Below are 22,881 nucleotides of genomic sequence, written 5' to 3'. Positions count from 1 at the left end.
GCTATAAAGCAGCCCTGTCCACACAGCCTTCAGTCTCCAGGTTGAGAACTACTCATTCCCCTCACCCAAGAATAGTCCTGGACCCCCTGTTACTTGCCCTGGGATGAAGGGCCATCCTTGTTGTGTCCCTCTACACTGCCCTCACCCTTATAAATTGTCCATTATTATAATTGCTTCTCGAATTGCCCCAAAATTTTTGTTCCTACTAAGACCCAGACTCATACAATGGCTTCAGGTGTGGCTTGACCCAGTGGCTCATGTGATGTCAACAGAGTCCCAGTTCCCTTCACCTCCCTGTTCTACCCTCACTCATACTAGCTTAATCCCCAGGCACCCTGCAGAGGCACCCCTCCCCTCTTCCTCCCAGGTCACCCCCCTCCCTCACACTCTTCACCTCCAATGACCCACATTCTCCAAGTCTTTCTGCCCCATTCACACCACTCAGGGGGAAAAAGAGTCCCTTTAGGTAGATGTGAAGCTGGAGCAAACGGCTCCACATCTCACTGGTTCTGATTTGATTATTATGTTGTCAGCTAAGCCAGCAACTGTGGCCTGTGGCTAACTGCTCAGGGCAATCAGAGCCCACCCGAATCACATGGCTGGGAGAGCCTGGCAGTGCCTGGCTGGGGGAGGGCAGTCAGAAGTCTGCGGGCAGGTCCAGATGAGCACTGATAGGGCCCGATGCAGAGCTGACGGCAGGGGGATGGCAAGGGCTTTGTGTAAAGAGATGTAGACACCCACTCCAGCACCCAAGGAGCCAGATGAGAAATGAATTCCAGAGTTGGCTTCTGGTTCCACGTGGTTCAGGACCTGCCTCCTGCAGGGGGGGGGGGGGCCGAGGAGGTGGTCCCAACAGTGTTGATAGATAATGGCATAGGGACCCGACCACAGATGGAGCAAAATTCATCACACAGAAGGGTATGAGCCCAGGTAGAAGCCTCTCGTGGGGAAAGACCAAGAGTCACAGTCACGCAGGACCAGGAAGGGTCTAAGCTCTGGAATCGCCTGGACCAAGTCCAAATCCAGCCTCACACTCACTTCCTGTGCAACTTAAAGCAAGTTACTGATCTCTCAGACATTCCCATCATGGCCTGGGGCTGCTCAGGTGTGGCACAGCATTGGGGGGGACACATCAGTGTTGTCCTATTAAATGGAAAATTCAAGAGGGAATCAGGGTCCTACAGGTATTTCCCCCAACACAGAAGGGGTACCCCCTCCCCATGGCCCACAACCTTTGGCTACCTGGAGATATCATTCTGGCTCCAGGAAGCCCCTCAGGTGCCTAGGCTTGGTTCACTAGCAGCTCAGCCAAGCCATCAGCTGATGGGGTCCACAGGGCAGTTCTCCAGCCCTAACAACTCTGGACATCCAAACTCAAAGCCACCCCCCTCACCTTGACAACACTCTTAAGGTACAGACATGTTAAATTCCCACCAAGCCTTGGGATGTATCTGGTGGCCTAGGTGTCTGGGCAAGTTCACTGGTGCTGCTTGACTGGCATAAAAAGACACCCTTCTACGGAGCCCTGAGTTCTGCCAAGCAGCAGCATCCAGCTCCACAGTCCCAAAGACAAGAGTCTCTCCTATTAGCTCCAGCAGACAGTCCCAGGGAGGGCTCTGACTGGCCCATCTCTGAACCTATCACTGGAACCCAAAGTGCAAGCCTAGGTCACTTGCCCAGCCTGGGGTAGATGGGGGCAAGGCAAGACTAAAGAACTGAGAGTTCTCAGGCTCACAGGGAGTTGATGGGAAGTTCCCACAAAGAGAAAGATGGCACCATCACTAGAAGAGGGGAGAGGGATAAAGAAATCAGTATTCTACTCACTCCTACACACACACTCACACTCTCAAAGTCTGCCCCACTAGTTAATTACTACTCACCCTTTAAGATACAGCCACCTTCACGTCTGCCAGGAACCTCCCCTGACCACCCTCAGTCTGTGTCTGAGGTCCCCACAGCACCCTGCCTCACCTCTACCCTAGCCCTGGCCCATGAAACAAGTGTATTCCCCACTGGACAGAGCTCCTGGAGGGCAGGGTCCTGCACACCACCCCGGAATAGAGGGGGTACAGAAGCAGTTGTTTATTGAGCCATGTTTGGCACGTCTCCTCCTGACCTGTTCCAGAATTCACGAGAACATCAAATGACTGGTCAGCATGGATCCATCAGTTCAAGACCCAGTAGAATGGGGAGTAGGAGAGAGACAGGCAATTGTAACCCTACTGGTGACCCACAGACTATTCTGACAATTCTGCCCAAATGGCTACATGGCTGGGAGCTCTGTGTCACCAGGAGCTGTCCAAGAACTTGGCCATGTACTGCAAATTATTGGGTAAAGAGTAGCTTCCGTCCAGGATGACCTTGTATGGGCTGTTTGCACAAATGACTACCTGGGACCTGCAACCCACATTTTCTCTAGTCTCCTGGGCCTCAGATAAGGCCTGGCTTGGCAAACCCTTCAGCCTAGCAATCCCACATTGCTATCAATACTGGAGAGAAACGGTCCCATGTGCACACTAAGGCACACACAAGGATGTTTCCTGCAGCAATTTTCAAAGAAACAAAAACATGGAAACAACCTAAATATCCAAAAGGGAATGATCAAGTTCAGGAGAGAAAGAGGAGGGAGGCAGGGGGAGGGAGGGGAGCCAAGCACTTGATGACACATGCCAGTCCCGTGGATACCAACATAGAAAGATGCCAGTGATTTTAAATGATAAGAAGCCAGATACAGAACACATATCATATTATACCTTTAATGATTTTTAAAACACGCAGAGCAAACATGCTTAGCGCAGCTAGATTTATGTGCAGAAATGCATGTTGAAAGGATCTATAAGGATTGCATCTGTGCTGATAACAGCATACTGTGGGGAGGAGATTGAAAACGGAAGATGATTAGGAAGGAGGCAGAGAACAGAGGCACTTTCCTTATCTGAATTCTTGGACACAAAACAATGAGAACGTCCACGTGCAACACTTGTGTAATTAAAATTCATTTAAGCGAACGGGGGAAATGTCAGGATAAGCCTGTTGCAATGTTGTTATAATAGCAGAAAAGCCAAAACAACCTAAATATTCATCCATAGAGAACTAACTAAATATAATGATGGTGCCTATGGCAACAGAGAACAGGCAGCAGGAGGAAGGATAGAGCAGCCCCACCAGGGGAGATGTTCTGAAATGAAAAATCAACTTGGAAAAAAAGGGTATGTTGCATGCTCTCATTTTTATAAAAGAAAGAAAATTGAGACTCTACATGAAAATGCATGCTATGTTATAAGGAGCACAAGCTTCGAAATCACGCAGACCTGGGTTTAAGTCTCTGCTGCCGCAGTTACTTGTGGAGTGGTGTTGGGTGGGGATATCTTTAAGTAACAATCACAACATCTGCTTCACGAAATTCATGGAAGATCAACTGAGCTAATGTGTCCAAAACACTTATTGGAGGAGAACTCATGATGACTGTTATTGTTTTGTTATTTGCAGTCTTTCTTTAAGGGCTTTTGTGGGCCTTGCCAGTGGCGCAGCGGTTGAACGCTGGGCTGTGAAGCTGTCTGCAGCTTCTGCAGCACCGGTTCGATCCCCAGTCACTCTCCCGCCGAGCCTGCTGCTCCCCTCAGCAGTGTATTTTGTCAGGCTGCCTGTTCTGCTCCCTGCTCTGGCTCTGGTGGATTCTCTCACCCTCTCGTACTTCTGACTGTACCCAGTGCTTGTATAAAATAAATAAATAAATCTTTAAAAAAAAGGGGGGGGGGCTTTTGAGGGGCCTCCCTGGTTGCAAAAGGGGTTAAGAAGCAGCATTATGAAGCTACCCGCAGCCACTGCAGCACGAGTTCCCTTCCCCAGCCAGGAAGGTGACCCACATGGCGCAGCAAACCTCTCCTGTCTCGCCCACTGCTCCCCTCAAAAGTGTATTTCAGTAAATCTGCCTGTCCTGCTCCCCACTCTGTCTCTGATGAATCCTCTCATCCTCACACCTCTGGCCTGTACCCCAGTTCTTATATGCATAAGTAAATAAAAATTTAAAAAAAAAAAAAAAGTGGAGGAAATATGGTACATGTATCCTTTTTTTTCAGAACTCTGTTGAAATATAATTGAAATGCAATAAACTGAATAGATTTAAATGCAAAATTGCATTTTTGACATATGTACATGCCCATGAAATCACCACAATCAAGGTAGTAACCCTACCAGTCACCTCCATTAGTTTCCTTCTGCCCCTTTGTTAATCCATTCCTCCTCCCCAACCCCAAGCAGGCACTAATTTGCTTTTTGTCACTGTAAATTGGTTTGTATCTCCTAGAATTTAATATAAAATGTGCTCACCAAGCTTTTGTGCTTTTTGTCTACTTCCACTCAACATAATTATTTGGTGATTTAGCCATGTTGATAAATATATCAAGAGTTTATTCTGTTTTATTACTGAATAGGATTCCTTCATCAGAATCATATAGCTGGGGGCCTCTCCAGTGGCACAGGGGGTTGAGCACTGCGCTATGAAGCTGTCCGCAGCCTCTGCAGCACAGATTTGATTCCCCGCCAGCCAAGGAGAAACCCACATGGTGCAGCAGACCTCTCCTGTCTCGCCTGCTGCTCCCCCCAGTAGTGTCTTCAGTCCGTCTGCCTGTTCTGTTTCCCGCTTTGTCTCTGGTGAATTCTTTCACCCTCCCGCGCCTCTGACCTGTACCCCAGTTCTTGTATAAATAAATATTTTTTTAAAAAAGAATTATATAGCTCTTCTGTCAGACTTATCTCTAAGTGTTTTATATTTTATCTAAATGGGATATCTTAATTAAAATTTCTGGCCATTGTTATTGAAGTGATCTTTTTAAATTTGTTAATACGTTGCATTATATTGATGTTTCTATAATAGACGTGCAGTTATTCAATTTATCTATTTCTTCCTGAGTGAGTGAGTTTTGGTAGGCTGTCTTTCAAGGAATTGACTCATTCCTGCTAACAAATATATGTTACTAATATTATTCCCTTTCATGCTTAAAAGTCTGTAGACTCAGTACTTCTGATACTGGTGTTTTCTTTCTCTCTTGTCTATTGGATTGACTAAAATTTTCCAATTTTATTTCTCTTTTCCAAAACTAGATTGTCACTGCTTGGCTGTATTAATTACCTGTTTTGAATTTCAATTGATGCTTCAATTTTTACTATGTCCTTTTTAGTGCTTGCTTTTTGTTTACTTTGTTCTTTCTCTAATTAAGATTATTTTTAGATCTCACCTCTTTTATAATATGTATATTCTGTGTTATAAATTTTCCTCCTAAACACTGTTTTAACTGCATCCCATAAATATTACATTTTTATCCTCATTTAACTCACAGTAATTTTTCATTTTCTAAAACGCTTCCCTTTTTTGATCACGGGGTCATTTAGAAGTGTGTTGCTTAATATCCAAATATATGGGAATTTTCAGGGCATCCCATTATTGATTTCTTAGTTTAATCCCACTAAGGACAAAAGACAAGCTTCGTGATTTCCATTCTTTTAAATGTGTGAGGGACTTTTATTCTTTATATATGTTTACATTGTTCGAATGTTTACAGTATGCTTGTATTATTTTCTAAATTAAAAATGAAAGACACACTGATGAAAATTCAGGCAGGATAAGGGAATAATCCAAGCCCAGCAGCTGCCAGTGATGTGTCATTTCCATAATGTTCTATGCCCTGTGTCAGGTGGATGTGAGAATCCTCAGGCCAGCATCTCAGCCTTGCCATTTAGTGCTCCTGCCCTTCTCCAATCTCATCTCAAGAAAAGTGCATTTAATTCTACAATAGAGGTTGTAAAAAGGGCAGTGAATGATCCAGGTCCTCGTATCCTCAGACCACAGAGCAACAAGTCAAGAAGGTCCATCCTCAGCAAGGGCTGGGAGGTGGGTTACAAGCCTCCTCTTCCTGCTTTCACATGCCCTGGAATTTAAACTTCTCCAGCTGCAGAGTGGCACAAGCTCCAATCACACGAAACTGTGCAGATAAAAATTTAAGCAAAGTACACCATGACCTTCGCTACCCAACATTTGCCACTAGCTCTGCCAGAGTCCAGCTGGCACAGTAAATAACCAGAGTTAACACTGAGAGGCTGCAGGCACTAAAATAGAGAAAGGGAAAGGCTGGCAGCACTGCAAAATGGGTCCTTAGAGAGTCTCACCGTCCTGCTGCTGTTGCTATGGGCAGAAAGGGCATTAGGGAAGTTTAGGGAAATGACAGCCAGACTTGGAGGGGTACCCCAGGTGACTGGCAGCACCCAGGGTGTTGGCTCCACAGAAACGCCGACCTGTTCTGTCTCTTTGATCAAGTTTTGCAAAAGAGAAAATATCAGTCAGCTCATCGGTGTGGTGGCCACTGAAGAGGTTAGGTCCTGTGCATTGAGCACCTACTGTGTGCCAGGCAGACGAGAGCCCCAGGCAGGTAGCAGCCTCATGATGACAAGCATCCTGCCAACAACAACTGCTAGAGCAGGGATAGCATCGTCATTCCTGGGCTGCCTACTATGCACCAGCTCTGGGAAAATGCCCCACGTGCTTTCTTGTTTACATTCAATGCTCGCAAACACCCTCTGAAAAGGAATTTTACAGAAAAGGAAACTGTCTCAGAGAAGTTAAAAATATAACCCACTACGACAAGCTTTATAAAAGCAGTTTTAGGGCTTGAACCTAGCTCTCCTCTGTCTCCCCAGCCTGTGCCCCAACAACTTCAGGGTGGCAACCCTCATCCTCCAGACCCACTCTAGGGCTCAAGGTCCTGAGTGTCCTCCCAGTTGAATGCTGTCTGCATACGTTTGCACAACTAGCTCAGCCACCCCGCCCCAGGTCCATACTTGAGTGATTTCTAATAGTTCTAAAACTCTGACTCGCTACCTGGCTTTTTCCAGTGCTCAGATTTCAACATTTACCTTCGTCTGACTCCTGAGTTCATCAGTCAGGCTTGGCGTTCTGGAGCCTCCAGGCGGTGCAAAGGCTGGGAGAGAGTCAGCTAGAGCCTGTGGGGAAGGGAGAGAGGCTCCATGGGCTTAGTTGTCGGCACCTGAGAGACTAAGATCTGACCTGGCCAGGTGGCTTTACCTGCTCCCAGTTTGGGGGCCTTAAGCCTCATTACCCTCACCTGTAAAATGGGAGTAACGTGATAAGGGGATGACAAGGATGGGATGACTTCGTATAAGCTTATTTCTGGAGAAGTCCCGAAATCCAGGTAATCTGTATTCATAGTAATGTTAACAGTTTCTCCCAAGGCCCACAGTGAATTTCAGGTCTATATACCAAGGTGGCAGGAATTAGAAAACTCCAGTTCTGGGCATCTTGAGGAAAAATCACCTGACCCTTTGGGGGAGACTGATCCCACTGTAGTTGGTATGACTATATTCCTCAATAATTTTTTTAAAAGATTTATTTATTTATGCATACAAGAACTGGGGTGTAAGCCAGAGGTTTTGGAGGTGTGACAGGATTCACCAGAGAGAGTGGGGAGCAGAACGGGCAGATCTACCGAAATACACAGCTGAGGGAAGCAGCGGGTGGGCAGGAGAGGTCTGCTGTGCCACATGGGTTGCTCCCTGGTCAGCCAGAAGATTGAACTCATGCTGCAGTGGCTGGTGATAGCTTGATAGCTCCCTGTGCCCCCAAGGAGGCCCTATTCCTCAATAATTTTAATAGCTTTATGGGGCAGGCATTTTGACCCCTAAGTTACAGATGAGTAAGTCAGGCTCAGAGGAGTGATGCAGGGGGAAACTGGGATTCAATCCAGATCTGTGTGACTCCAGAGTCAGCACCTGGTCTGTCCTGACCTCCAACGCCAGGAGGAGAGGGCAACACAGACCCCCAAGTCCTTGGCCCTTCACCAGAGGACATATGGGAAAGGATGTCTGGGAAAAGGGGCTGCCAGCAAGCTCAGCTCAGAAATCAATCTGAAGAGTCAGGTAGGAGCGCTGTGGAGGGCTAGGAGGAAGGGGACCTGGCCTGTTTGCACAGAGCACTCACCCAATTTGAACCCCGGAACATGGAGAGGCTGACAGAGCATTTGATCTTTTCCTTTTGACAAATCAGTATGTTTTTACAGCAGCCAAGCAGAGTGGAAGTACAATGTGTGCAGGCATAATGTGTAAACCTGAAACTCCAATTCTGCAGGGTTTTGGTCTCACCCACAGTCCCCTGCTGCCCACCCAGGGTCCCCCAGGGCCTGGCGGCTGTGCGCTCGCCAAGCCCTGTTTTCAGAACCAACGATGAGTATCTGTCTTTTTTTTCCTTCTCTTTTCTTTTTTCTCTTTTCTCTCCTTTTTTCTTTCTCGCATCCTTCCCTGCTGCTTTGCCATCTCTGAGGACAGGGAAACACCATCTCAGAAGGATGTTGCCTTTATCAGGGCCTCACGCCTATCCCACTGCTCAGAGATGGAGGTTTCCAAGAAGGCAAGGAGGGAGCTGTGGTGATTAACATGTCCCTGCTCTCTGGAAAACAGGAATGATTCCAGGGTGTGGATTTCTTTTTAAAGAGCTTTAGCTGGGGTGCTGTTGGGAGGCCAGCAGTGGATTAGCAGACACCCCACCAGGCAAGCAAGAACTCAGAGCAAAGGAGGGTGACCAAACAGACCATAGGGTGAGTCTTGAAGCAAAGAGACCCCATGCCAGAGGCTGGAGCCAGCCAGGCCCCCCACGACCAGGATGACTGGATGCTCTGGGAGGAGAGAGGGCCGGATCAATTCTGCCAGGTCTGCAAGACTGCTCATTTGAAACTCCTCCTGATTTTCTTCCTTGACCATGTCCTGTCATGCTGGGAGAGTTAGAACGGTCTTCTCCACTCCAGAAGGTGATGAGACAGGATCTCCATGGTAGGCATAAATAAATGGATGGAATAAATAAATAAATAAATGAGGCCAGGCCAGGCAGAGCCAGAGAGAAGCTGGGAGAGATGTGGCCTGGGGAGGAGACAGGTCCACCCAGAAGCAGCAGGTGGGGCCGGTGAGACAGCATGTGTGGAACAAAAGGGACCCTAATCTTAACCCTAAAACCTTGTGGAGGAGGGGAAGGAAGGATGGTGGCCGAAAGGAAAAAGCTTATATTTTAGTACATTTAATGACACTTTTTTCCAGACTGCTGCCGAGGCCCACAAGGTACGGAGAAGGTCCTGCAGGGAGAAGCCAGGAGCCCCGCCCTCACCTCATCAGAGAGGCCCAGTTTGTTGTCACTTCTCGGCTCCCTGGATGTACTAATTAAGCAGAAATTTCAGGAAATGTGAGTCCTGGGGGAAGTTTTTAATTAACTTTCTCTTTAGGCAGGAGGAGGTGGGTGGTGGGAGCCCCGAGGAGAGTGGAGCCCCAGGCCCTCAGAGGTGGAGGTGAGAGTGGGAAGGGATGGGGGCACCTGACCAGCTCACACCCTGCCCATTGCTGTGCCCCCACTTTCCCGCCACATGTCACCATGCACCACTGATCCTGGGAAAGGAAGACAGACGTCCCCGGTAGCAGATGAGGATGCTGAGGCCCCAAGTGGGGAGCTCGAGGGGGAGAGCAGGCCCAGCGCCATCTCTCCAGAAGCGCTGATGGAGGCAGCCCTGTGCCAACCACAGGGACTAGACACCATCACTGCCTCGCAGCCTCCGGCCCCCTGGGGGACAGACGATGACCATGCAGTAGGGACTGATGGAGAAGCACAGGCAGTGTGGGAGCCAGGGGACCCTAACCCAGCCTGGGGTGTTGCCCCTCTCCCTACCCAGAAGGAAGAAGAGACAAGGGCGAGGAGGGAAGAAGGTGCAGAGGGGAAAGAGGACTGTGATCAGGTGTAGGGAACTATCAATTCAAAGGCAAGGGTAAGGCTGGTTCAGGAAACTGAATTTTTACAATTTTACAAATTGAAGATTTGTGGCAACCCTGCATCAAACTAGTTTATGGGCACCATTTTTTTAACAGCTTGTGCTCACTTGGTGTCTCTGCATCATATTTAATTTTTTAGACATAAAGCTATTGCACAACTTACTAGACTATAGCACAAATATAACTAAACTGTTACATATAAATGTTATATAACTTTAATGTGTACTGGGAAACCGTATTACAATATTAACTTTGTTGTGGTCTGGAACCAAACCCCCCATATCTCCAAGGTATCCCTGTATCTCTAGTGTACAGATGAGGAAACTATGCTCAGAGAGGTAATGTAACTTGCTTGAGGCCACACAGCCAAGAAGCAACAGAACACCTACTCTCCACTTGTTACCTCCAATGGGCACTCTGCATAGATCAGACAGGAGAATCAGGAGGTGAGACAAGAAATCAGCTTTATTTGCAAACCAATTGGCAAGGGGGTAGGAGATAAATTCAAATCCACCTCCCAGATTAAGAAAGGAAATGTAGTTATAAAGATTTGGATCAAAGTTGAGAACAAAGAAGTTAAATTTTATTGGCTGAAAAGTGGTTTATAAGGGCAAAGAAATGTGGACTTGGCTCAAGTTCACTGGTGAGGCACAGGGCACTTCCGATAGGAAGTATGGAGAGGCTTTGCTTCAGACTGTTGTAGAGCAACCCCGATACAAAACGGGGTGCCTGACTGTGGGTCCTCACCTGCGCGCTTAAAAGGACTTATCAATGCTCTACTGCAGGCACACGCGAAAGGTTAATAAAAGGTTTATTTACAAGGGAAGGGGAAATGAGGAAATGTACAGCTCTGGGAGAAAAGTGGGAGACAAAGTTTTAAATGAGTCCTACCCGATCCGCCGATCAGGAATCCCAAAATGGCGCTCTGCGAGCTGGCTGCGAGCCAGGAGCCGTGAAGCCAGGAGGCGAGTGATAGCGAGCGCCCCAAGGCCCACGTGTTTGGTTTTTATATCCAACCTGGCTGCCCAACTCCACCCTTAGGTCCCAGCCACCTTCCCTTTGGTGGTGATGGGATTTGTCTTTCCCAATGTCCTGATGGCTTTAGTCTGGAGTGGGGGTGGAGTCCACAAAGCCTGTATGGGATTAGCTCAGGACATCATTTCTCCCTAACAAGACAACTGGAGTTTTGATTTTCTCTTGGTGCATCCTTTCTCTCCTACATTCTCAGTTCCCAGGTGACTTTGGAGCTCAGTTCAAGGTTGTCAATAAGCCTCCAGCCTGTTATATTGGTAAAAGCAAGTCTAGATGAGTTTTTTTTTCTTTCTTCTACTTTAGGGTCTGAGACCAATTGCACCTCAATTTCACACTTTTTGTGATTATCTGTGTTCCAGGTTGTCTCCCCAGCTAGATGGTGTACAACTCAAGCAGAAATCATTCCTAAGTCTCTCTTACATCCAGAGAACCTAACAAAATACGGGCCTGGCAGTGCCACGGAAGGTCTGTTCCAGGAATGCATCTGTTGATGGATTTCTACCTCCCAGCCTTTGCCCCACTGCTTCCCCTGCCCCCCGGATGCTCTCCCCAGTCCGTCCACAGAACCTGATCCTCTGCAGTGTCCATGTCTCATCTCTCCAGGGAGGACTTGGGCTTCCCCAGAATACCCTTGTAACCCTTACTTATTTGGAGTTTGGCCCCCAATGAGGTGACATTCCCAAGGCACCTGCCCCTCTCGGTCGGTCCCTCCTCAGAGTACTTGGGAAGCTCTCTATGCTTCCCAAGAAAATGCTCAATGCTCAGTTGAATTCATTGTGGACTCATCCCCAAATGGGTCAGAGACAAGTTCCACCACTGATGTCTGAGGTCCCTTGGGCCAGAGAAAAAGCAGGAACTCTGCAGTCAACCCACCTTAATCGCCCTCCTGCCACTAATGAGCTGAGGAAACTGTGACAAGTCAACCAACCCCTCAGAGCCCAGAAGCCTCTCCAGAAAAGTGGGAGTAATAACGCCACCTGGAGGCAGTGTGAGAGTTGGTGGGGCTCAGCACGGCCACTGTCCTGGCACACAGTAGGCCCTCAGTAAATGTCAGCACCCCTCTGCAAAGGCAGACAAGCTCTGCAATTTAAACCCAACTCAAAGCTTTAGAATGCAACCTCATCCAACAGCCTCCTGATGCCCCCGGACTCGCCTCCAGCCTGACCTCAGTCCTATTCTTTACATAATTTGTAAAGAATTTGGCAAATTTCTGTAAAAGCCATACTTTACATCCATTACATAGAATAACTCCCCTAGGCTGTTCAAATTTCAATTTTTTTATTCCCCTGCCACCCAGAGAAAAGGCTGCATTTGGCAAAGGTCACACATAAAACACCCATAGCAAATGGGAAAAGGAGGTGCATCCCAGGAGCACGTGCACTTCCAGACTGCAAAGTCCACGGTGATGCTCTTTTCTCCCCCCCAATTTGGAGAAATGTGGTTCAGGAGTTCCAGGCAGATGCTTCCCATAGCCATAGCCTGAGTTCTGTTTACTGAGCGAGCGCCTATCTCGTTGGGTCATGCAGCCCTATACAGTCGAGATTACAATTAACACTTTAACAACATAAGGTTACAATTAACCCTTTAACAACAAAAGGGCACCAACACCCTGCACAGTCAAAACTCCCTGTGTAATTTTTGACTTCCCAAAAACTTAACTAGTAATATAGCCTGCTTTGGGCAGCAATCCTTACTGATAAACAGTTAACATATATTGTGTTACATTATTATATACTGTATTCTTATAATAAAATAAGCTAGAGAAAATATTAAGAAAATCATAAGCAAGATTTATTGATACAGTAAATTTATGTGTCTGTTTACAAGATGAATGGTCTGTCAGTACCTACATCAATATCCTTTTACATGATGCAAAATACTGTAGAAGTTATTTGTATTACCAACACTAGACATCGAAATGAAAAGATAATGTGAAAAGAAATTCATATTTGTTTACAAGTATAATGATTCATGCATTGATAGTATTAATTGGAAAAAAACTCACGTACACGGACACTTGTAATTCAAATTGTACAAGGGTCAAGGGTATTACCCGCTGCATAGATGGGGGGGCATGAGCTCTGAGAGGTGGATCACACACAGCAGCAAGAGGTAGGGCTGGGATTTGAACCCGTGGCTGCTGGCTCTCAGGCCCCTGCTTCTCTCCCTCTCTCTCCTGCTCCCTGGGAACTCGGGAGGATCGCAACAGAAAGGAGAACCACGAAATCAGCCAATCCAGGGAAACACTCACCAGGCTTTAGATTCAACCCACTCCTCTGGTGAATTGTATATATTTGCATGCCAAGGCTCTGGAGGCCTCACTATAGACAATAAAGTCAATTAATTAGTGCTAACAACAAATGGGCACTTAGCTGCAGGATGCCCTTCACCCAGGTTAAAAAGTAGATTTTGAAAATGACCCATCTCATTCCCTCCTGGTTCAACAGAGTTGACCCTGAACTGGACTCACCGCGCCCCCCAAACCCCACCACCATCAGCCCCTCCCAGACAGAAATGAGCTCCTCCTTCAAAGCTAAGGTCTTATTCTCAATCTTCTGGAAGAATAAATTTCAAGTAGATATTGGTGATATTGATACAGAAAACAATACAGATAACATAGAGATAAACTCAGACCTAGAAAAGACAGAGCCATTGATGGAGGTGAAATCAGGGCTATAGCAGAACAATGATGGGCCATTGTTCTCTGCAAATGCACTAGAGGCCAGAGTCCACAGGTGCTCAAGACCCCCCCAACCCCCCATCCCACCCCTGCAGAGCCAGAGTAGGTGGTCTGACCTGGTCACACAGACACTCTGAGGAGAAGCAGGCCCCCTCTAGATGATGAGTCACTCTGACCTACCCTCCAGGAGTATCCATGAAGGCCCAGTCCCTAGGGCATCAGGGTAGAAAGGGAGACAGGGATCTGGGGCACATGAGATGCAAGTGAAGTCACACCCCAGATCTTTCAGCTGCCAGCCCCCTTCACAGGCATGAGCAGGGTGGAGGCCACACAGGGGCTGAGGTGTCTGTCCATACACTGGGGAAGGACTGGCTGGCAGGGTTGTGCCCACCTGTCCTCACAAGTGAATAGCTACCCCAAAACATGTGAACACCCAACTGAATGAGAGCTCAAATCCTGAATGGATGGTACAGTTGAATGAGAATGAGAAAGAATGAACCCCTAAGCAGAGAGGACAGAGGGAAGCCCAAAGGTATCCCTGACTAGGGGTCTTATCTGCTCTGCTTCCTTAGTCTGTGCTATGCCCCAGACTGGCGGGAGCATAGCAATCATCAATATCCTCATGTGGAAGAGATATGAGACACAGAGAGGCTAGGTAACTTGCCCTATGTCACACAGCTCATGGGGGAAAAGCAGATATCCCCAACCAGATATCCAGCTCCCACAACACACCTCTTGCTGCTTTTCCAATTCTATACTGAATTGGCACCTTGGTCCAGACCCTTCAGCCAACTTGGCCTCTTTCATTCCCCAGTTGACATTTCAAGTGAACTTAATAAAATCCAGCTCTTTATGTCAGAACAAAAGCTTGCCAGGTCCTTCTAAATTGCTCCAGTGTTCCAGTGCTGGGTTTCACCACCAAATCCTCTCAGGTGGTTAAGGCTATGTTTTGGCCTGGAGCAGATCTTGTCTATTTTGATGATTATTTCTGACATGTGTTAGTCTGCTCAACTTTCCTGCCCCTGCCCAGGAGGCTGGGCAGCTGTGCTCTCTCATCAGGTTGTGTCCTCTGGGGAGGCCACCTGTGCCTTACCCCAGCTGTCTGACCAATGGCACCAGAATCTCAGTGCCCCCATTTCATGATTGCAGCTTCGCCCCATACCCCAATGCTCCAAGCACACTATGTGCTGCTCCCTGAGCACTCCTGATATGCAGGGGACTCCTAGGCTCAGACTGTTCCTTGCGCCTGTGTCTTCCCATATCTTCTCGATCTGGTCATCCTGCTCATCCCCCACCACCCTGGCAAGAGGGTGGAAGGAGCGAGCTAACATGTTTGCCCTCCTGCCACATACTAAGGGCCACACTGAGTGGTAATTACCCATAGTGATTCCCACTGTGCCTCAGGCACCAATCACAGAGGAGGTTTCACAAGCCAGTTTTAAAGAAAGAGAAGCTGAGGCTCTAAGACACTGAGTAACTGTTCCAGAGTCACCAGTGGTTGGTAACGGGGTGGGGATAACTCTGACCAGGTCAGCTGATCCACAGACCAGCAGGTCTAGCTCAGCTTGGAGGTTGCCTAGGTCAACCAGCAGGCCCACTAGAGCTCAGTCTGGAGGTTGCCAAGGTCAAGCAGCAGGCTGGATTGGGCACACCTTGGAGGCTGCTGAGGTCGAACAGCAGGACAGATCTGGCTCAGACGGAAGATTGCAGAAATCAACCAGCAGGCCGGACCCATGTTCACCTGGAGGCTGATGAGGTTAACCAACAGGCTGGTTCTGGCTCAGCCTCAAGACTGCTGAGGTCGACCAACAGATTGGCCCCCGGCTCACCCTGGAGGCTGCAAAGGTCAAGCAGCAGACAGGACCTAGTTAAGGTTAGAGGCTGTCAAGATTGACTAGTTACCCAGCACTGTTCTGTAGTTAATGACTCCCAAGGTGAACCAGCAGGCTGGGCAAAGGCTGAGCCTATACGAAGCCAAGGTCAATCAGACAGCAGGCCCAGCATCAGCCCAGAGTCACCAGAGTTCAACCAGCAGGATAGTCCAGGCTAAATGTCCAGAGCTGGCATCAGGTTCACCCTTGAAGCAACCAAGGTCAACCAAAAGGCCAGTCCCTTCCTCAGCCTGGAAGCTTCCAAGATGAACCAACAGGTTAGGAATAAGGTCACCCTGGAGGCTGCAGAGGTTGAACAGAACACCAAAAAAAGTCTCAACTGAGAAGACTGAGTCAACCATACAGCAAACACAGTAAGACTGGAGAGGGCTGAGGTCAACCAGCAGGCCTGGCCCACTTAGATTGGAGTTGTTGAAGTCAAAGGGAAGGCCAAATTAAGAGAGATAGCAGGGAGTGAGAACAACCAACAGATTGAAACCAGTCACCACCTAGGGGACTGAGGACAACCATCAGGCCAGGAATGGACAGCCTTGAGGCTGCTGAGGTAAAACAAAGGCCAAATCACTATCAGCCAGGAGGTTGTCAACATCACCTGAAACGTCAACAGCCTCAGGCTACAGGGTGATAGAGTGGACTAGCAGGCTGCCCGAGTCTCAGGCTGGAGACAGAGGGAATTGGCCAGCAGGACAATTCCAGAGCAGTCTGGAGGCTGAGGGGTGGACCTGCAGGCTGCGGGGTCCACCGGCAGAGCAGGCCCAGCCCAGACTGAAGGCTGAGGGGCATTGACAAGAAGACCATCACCAGACTAGCCTGCAGAATGAGGGAGTCCACAGGCAGCCCAGCTCCAACCCAGCCTGGAGGCCGAGGGGGATCGACCAGCAAGCCAGCCCCAGCTTAGTCTGAAGGCTGAGGGTTCGACGGGCAGTCCAGACCCAGCCCATGCTGGAGGCTGAGGGGGGTCAACAGGCAGGCCAGCTCCAGTCTAACCTGGAGGCTGAGGGGTCGACTAGCAGCCCAGCTCCAACCCAGCCTGGAGGCTCAGTGGGCTTGCTAGCAGGTTAGCTCCAGCCTAGCCTGGAGACTGAGGGGTCAACCAGCAGGCCGCCACCAATCACCTGGGGACTGAGGAAATCGAGGGAATGGCCGGCCCCAGGGCTGCCTGGAGGTTGAGGGTTGACAAACAGGCCAAAGCCAGTCTCAGATGCAGTGCATGAGGTTGACCAGAAGGCCTGACCCACTCTCAGCCAGGAGACTAGAAGCATCAGCCAGCAAGTTACCAGCCTCAGGCTACAGGGTGATTGGGTAAACCAGCGCCACCTCAGGCCTATCCTGCGGGTGCTGGTGTGGCACTGAAGCCCGGACCCGGAGCTCACAAGCAGCTAATTGCCAGCAGAGGTGGCCCCGCAGAGAACTAAGAGCTAAAACTGAACAGACGGTTGGTCCAAGCCCCTAGTCAACTAGAAGCATCTGCATTTTACAAGCTGAACAAACCAGGTCAATCGCAAAAGCTGGAGCCCAACAAGCTGGAGGCATGAGGGTGCTTCACTGGGAAGTTGGAAGCAGCTAGGCTGGATTCAGCCAGGAGGCAGCCTAGGTGGACATGGTACCAAGCCAGGCTCAGCATTGTCGGCCTGGGTTAGCCTCCTGGGTGGACTCAATCTCAGCCTAGAGACTGATGGGTCAATCAACCAACCTGCACCAGCCCAGCCAGGAGGCTGAGGGGGTCGACCCACAGGCCGGCCCAAACATAGCTTGAACACTGAAGAGTTTAGCCAGCAGGCCGACTCCAGCCCAGCCTGGAGTCGACCGACAGGCCACCCCAGCACAGCCAGCAGGCTGACGGGTCAACAGGCAAATGGGGCACAGCCCAGACTGGAAGCTGAGAGAGGTCGACCAGCAGGCCAATAGCAGCCTAGCCAGAAGGCTGAGCAGGTTGGCTTGCAGGATGACCTGAGCCAAGCCAGGGGGATGAGGTGGTTGCCCTGTAGGCTGCCCGGCCAGACCCAGAGGCTGAGCAGATCAATATGCAGGCCAGCCCCAGAATAGCTGGGGGATGAGGAGAACCACCTGCAGACTGGCACCAGCCCAGCCAGAAGGCTGAGCATGTTGACTTGCAGGCCAGCCCCAGACAATCCAGGGGAAGAGGTGGTCGACCTGCAGGCCAGCTCACCCCAGCACAGAGGTTGATCAGGTCGACCTGCAGGCCGGCTGAGACCAGCCTAGAGGCTGTGGAGGTCGACCTGCAGGCAGGCCCCAGCCCAGCCAGGGGTCTGAGGAGTCGACCTGCAGGCTAGCCACAGCCCAGCCTGGCAGCTGAGAAGGTTGACCTGCAGGCCAGCCACAGCCAGCCTGGATGCTGAGGAGGTAGACCTACAGTCTGGCCCAAGCACAACCTGGAGGCTGAGGAGTTCAACCTGTAGTCCGGACCCACCCCAGCCTGGAAGCTAAGGAGGTCCACCTGCTGGTCGGCTCCAGCCCAGCCTGGACCTAAGGAGGTCGACTTGCAGGCCGGCCCCAGCCCAAGCTGGAGGCTGAGGAGGTCCACCTGAAGGCCAGACCACCAGCCTGAAGGTTGAGGAGGTCGACCTGCAGGGTAGCACCAGTCTAGGTGGATGTGATACCAAGCCATGCTCAGCAGTGCTGTCCTGGTACACCCACCGACCAGAATCAGTGTCAGCCTGGAGGCTGGTAAGTTAACCGGCAAGCAGGCCCTAGCCCAGCCTGAAGGCTAGGCCCCAGGCCAGACTGGCAGCTGAGCCCGTCAACTGGCAGGCTGTCCCATGCTCAGCCTGCGGACTGAGGGGGTCATGCTGTAGGGTGGCCCCAGCCCGGCTTGGAGGCTGAGGGTTCGACCGCCTTGCTGCCCCAACACAAACTGGAGGCTGAGGGGTCGGCCAGCAGGCTGGCCCCAGCCCAACCTGGAGGTTGTTGAATTGACTGGCAGCCCAGCCTTGGCCCCGCCTGGAGATTTGGGTGTCAACCAGCAGTTAGGTCCTGGTTGAGCCTGGAAGCTGCGGCGCTCGACTGGCCATAGGGGCCCATCCAGCCTGGATGCTGAGGCTGTCGACCACCATTCCGAGCCCAGTTCATCCTGAAGGCTGATAAAGTTGACCAGCAGGCGGCCCCGGGCTCAGCCTGGAGGCTGCTGAATCCACCAAAAGGCTGAAACCAGTCTCAGTCTGCAGGGGGCAAGATCGACCAGACAGCCAGATACACTCTTACTGGAGGCCACTTAGAAGACCAACAGGCCAGGCCCAATCAGACTTGGGTGGCCTGAGGTTGACCATACAGGCAGACCCAGTCATACTGGAGTGGGGTGATGTCAACCAGCATGCCAGGTCCAGACAGACTGGAGGAAGCTGCTTAGGTCGAACAGAATTCCAAAACCCGTCTGAGCCTAGAGGAGGCAGAGGTTGAACTGGACAGTCAGACGGGTAGGGTCTCTTTTTGACAAGCACGCTCTCCCCAGTCAGTCTGGATGCTGCTGAGGGTGACCAGAAGGCTAAAACCAGTCTCAGTCTCAAGGAGGCTGTGGGTGACCATGGCTGGACAAGTCAGACTGGAGGGGGCTGAGGTTGAATAGCTGGCCAGCCCAACAGCCTGAAGGCTGATGAGGTCGACCAGAAAGCCAAACACAGTCCCAGCCTGGAAGGGGCTGAGGTTCACCAGAAAGCTGAACCCAGTAAACTGGGCAGGGGGCTGAGGTTGACCAGCAGGCCGGGCCCAGTCGCCTGGAGGTGCTGAGGTAGACCAGAAGGCTGAAGCCACCTGCAATCCACTAGAAGGCTAGACCTAGTCTCCACCAGGATGTTGTCAAGGCCAGCCAGCAACGTCAGGCTGCAGGGTGATCAGGTAGACCAGCAGCCTGCCCCAGGCTCAGCCTGGGGGTGCTGGCATCAACCTGAAGGCCAGACCCTGAGCTCAGAAGCTGCTACTTGCCAGCAGAAGGTGGGCAACAGAGAACTCCATAGTGAACAGACAGTGGGTCCTAGCCCCTAACTCAACTAGAAGCTTGTAAATGTTAACAACTGACCAATGCAGATCAATCTCAAAGTCAGGAGCTCAGCAAGCTGGAGGCACCCGGACTCCACCTACAGACTGGGAAGGTGGACCATTAGGCAGGCCCTTGATTCAGCCAGGAGGCAGCCTGGGTGGGTCTGAAGCCAAGCACAATCTCAGCAGCAGTCTGCCTGGGTCCACCTGCCAGCCGGACCCAGTCTCAGCCTGGTAGCTAGTTGGTCCACCTCCAGGTCGGGCCCAGTCTCAGCCCGGAGGCTGCTGAAGTAGACCAACAAGCCAGCTGGGGCTCAGTCTGGAAGTGGCCAAGGTTTACCATCAGTCTGACCACAGGCTCAGGCTTAGGCTCTCAAAGTCAACCAGCAGGCCTGACGAGGGCTAAGCCTTGAGGTTGGCCAAGTCAACCAACAAGCCGGCCCTGGACTCAGCTTCAAGGCTGTGGTAACAACCAGCAGGACTGGCCTCAATATCAAGGCTTCCTGTAAAAACCAGATGCCCAGTCCCAGGTGAACCTGGAGGCTTAAGGGGTCAACCAGCACTCAGGCATAGGTCTGTACCTGGGTGCTGCCAAGGTCGACCAATAGGCCAGTCCCAGGCAGAGTCTTGAGGCTGCCAGGGTTGACCAGCAGGCTGAACCCAGGCTCAACATTGAGGCTGTCTAGGTCTACCAAATGACCAGTCCTGCGGAAGCCTTATGCTGCAGTGGTTTAACAGTTGTCCAACCCTGTGCTCAGCCTGAGTGTCTCAAGGTCAGTCAGCAGGCCAGCCCCAGGGTCAGCCTGGAGTATGCCAGGGTTGACCATCAACCAGCCCCACGCTCAACCTGAAGGCTGCTGGGGTCAACCAGCAAGCCATCCCCAGGCTTAGCCCAAAGTCCGGGGGGAAGGTAGACAGGGCGCTAAGAATCTCACCCTGTTCAACTCCACATTTCTCTGCATCTATTTGTAATTCCAGAGGTCCCAACAAGACATGGGTAATGTTCCAGGTCTTCTCCAAAGAGCCCTTAATTCTGAGGCTCTCAGACCTGTGAGTCCACGAATGATGGGTCGTTCTAGAAGTTTAGGATTCTGTAAAAGAGACCAGATGCTCAGAGTCTGGGATTCCAAGATTTCATGAAATGGTCTTTGAGTCTATTAAAGATGCTCTAACTCCAGGATCCTGTGTGTCACAGAAGCCATGTAAGGACTGAAAGATGTGAAAACGCTCAACTGTGAGAGAAGGAAGGTTTCAGAACCCTCCTCTTCCAGTTTCAGCATCTGCAGAGAGAGGACACAGGCCCAAGACCTGCCAAATCCCCTCAGCACTAACAGGTGGGATCCCTGGATGCCCCTTCCTTTCCTAGCTCACCCCACTCCCAGGTGCCCTCATGCCAGAGGGTTAAACAGGTTCTGAGGCCCCAATTGACAGAGTCCAAGAGGCCAAGGCCTCAGCAGACACCTCCCAGGTGAATGTTCTGCTGGTCTGTGACTTTTCCTGATGAATTAATTATGAGGAATCAGACCAGTCACAGCTTTTGCTGAGTGGGACTCTCTGGTGTGTTTCCCTGGGTAGAGGCAGCTTAGGGAGGGAAGCCTGGCACCCACTTTCATTTCAGATCTGTTGATTTTTCCTCACCCTCCACTCTGCTCAGCTAGGATCATCTCCTCCTATAGCCACTGTTCATCTGGAACATTCTCAGGGGCTCTGAGTGACAACTGCCCTGTAGGTTCAGTTCAGTTTCTCTAGAAAGGAATTGGATCCAGGAAGGAGAAATGGGAGAGGAGGCAGGAGGGCCTGGGATTCTGGTGAAGGCAGGTCTGCAGCTGTTCCTCTAGGATACCTACATTTGTTCCTCTAGGGTACCCCCTCCCACTCCGTCCTCTGTAGGAAGGTTGGGGTCCTAGCAACCTAAAGCAGAGAGCGTGCCAAGAACCCAGAGCCAGGCAGACGTGGCTGTGGGGCGGGACAAGCTACTCCCCCCACTGAGCCTTGGGAGGCTCCTGTAGCTGGTGGGAGCTGCTGTAGCTCTGGGGCACTGCCCTGTCCAGTCCACTCTGACCAAAGACTTGGTTCCATCAGTGCCATCCTGCAGCCCAGATGTGGCCTCATGGCAACACCTGGGCCATGCCCCTTCCTCCTCCTCCACTCCCCTCTGGCCCTTTGACCTCTCTAGGCCCTCTGGCCCCCCACCTCAGCCTCACTTGCTGCTCCTTCCTCCCTCCCCTTGTCCTTAGGTATAGGACACTATACCTAAGGCACTGTCCCACCCCCCACTCATTCCACTCTATTCCTCCGGGCTTATCACTCCTTGTGGCTTTAGTCACCTGCTTATTTGCTGAACATCCATCGGCCATGACTGCCGCTGAGCACTGACCCCATGCCCAGCTCTGTACCTGCCCCCCATGCCCTCACCAGAGCCCTGTGAGCTGTTCCCACTCACTCCACATCATGGATGAGGAAGCTGAGGCTCAGGGTCATCACGGCAGAGCCAGGCTGGCCCCAGTGTCTCACCGGGGCTCATGGCCTCAGTGGTGTCTCCCAAGCTCTGGTAGTTTCTCAGTCCCACCCTCCACTTGTGTGATAGTGACTCAGTGGTTCCCTTCAAACTGTCTTGGGATGGACTTTATTTTCAATTTGCCTCACTCTGAGCAGTAACATCCATGAAAACAAGGGCTCAGCACAGTTTGGGGTGGGGGGAGTGTTCCGGTGCCCATAAAATACATGCATGCTGGTAAATATAAATATTAATGTTTGTCCATGTACCACCTACAGTCACCTCTCAGACCCCAGTGAGCTGGCCTCACTCCCAGAGCTTTGGGTCTGCTCAGGGGAGGGGGTGGGAGGGGCTGGAAGAGAGAGAGGAGGTGAGGGGAGGGGGTGGTAAGGGGTGCCATCTGCGCAGGTGGTCATGGCCTCACCTAGCCTAGCCCAAGACAGCTTAGGCTTCCCTTCTTCTTGGAGGCCCCACCTTTGTCTGCTGCCTCCAGCCTGGCCTTGGCAAAGGAGTCACCATGGCAGCCAAGGGGAATGATTTGACCACAGATCCTGTGAGGGGAGGCCCCATGAGGAAGGGATCAAAGGCTGTGATGGCCCCCATGGCCCCTGAGACTAGGATGCATGTTGGGGTGCTGCCTGCTCCTCCTCCCTCCAAAAGGAAGCCCCAGGCATCTATGAGCAGAATTCCGGAGAGAGAAGCCAGGAGAGTGCCTTCTGTTTCTGTGCAAAGAGTCCTACCAGATAGGAAAATAAAAATTTGACAAGTGGGAACAGAACCTTCCAGAAAGGCAACCCATCCCCAAGTAGCCACGGCAACCTCCGCAAAAAAGTCTCCAGGCTGAATGGGGTTGCAAGGATAAAGAAGTGTGCTGAAAGTATGTCCAGATGAAGTGCCCATAAGAGAAGGGTCCCCAACCCAACTCCCCTGAAAAGTACATGGAAGGGCCTCCCTGGTGGTGCAAGGGGTTA

This window comes from Talpa occidentalis, unplaced genomic scaffold, assembly GCF_014898055.3.
Source record: "Talpa occidentalis isolate TD23 unplaced genomic scaffold, MPIMG_talOcc4v2.1 talOcc4.9, whole genome shotgun sequence".
Lineage (NCBI taxonomy): Eukaryota > Metazoa > Chordata > Mammalia > Eulipotyphla > Talpidae > Talpa > Talpa occidentalis.
The sequence above is the reverse complement of the archived record's forward strand: the minus strand, read 5'-3'. Positions refer to the sequence as shown.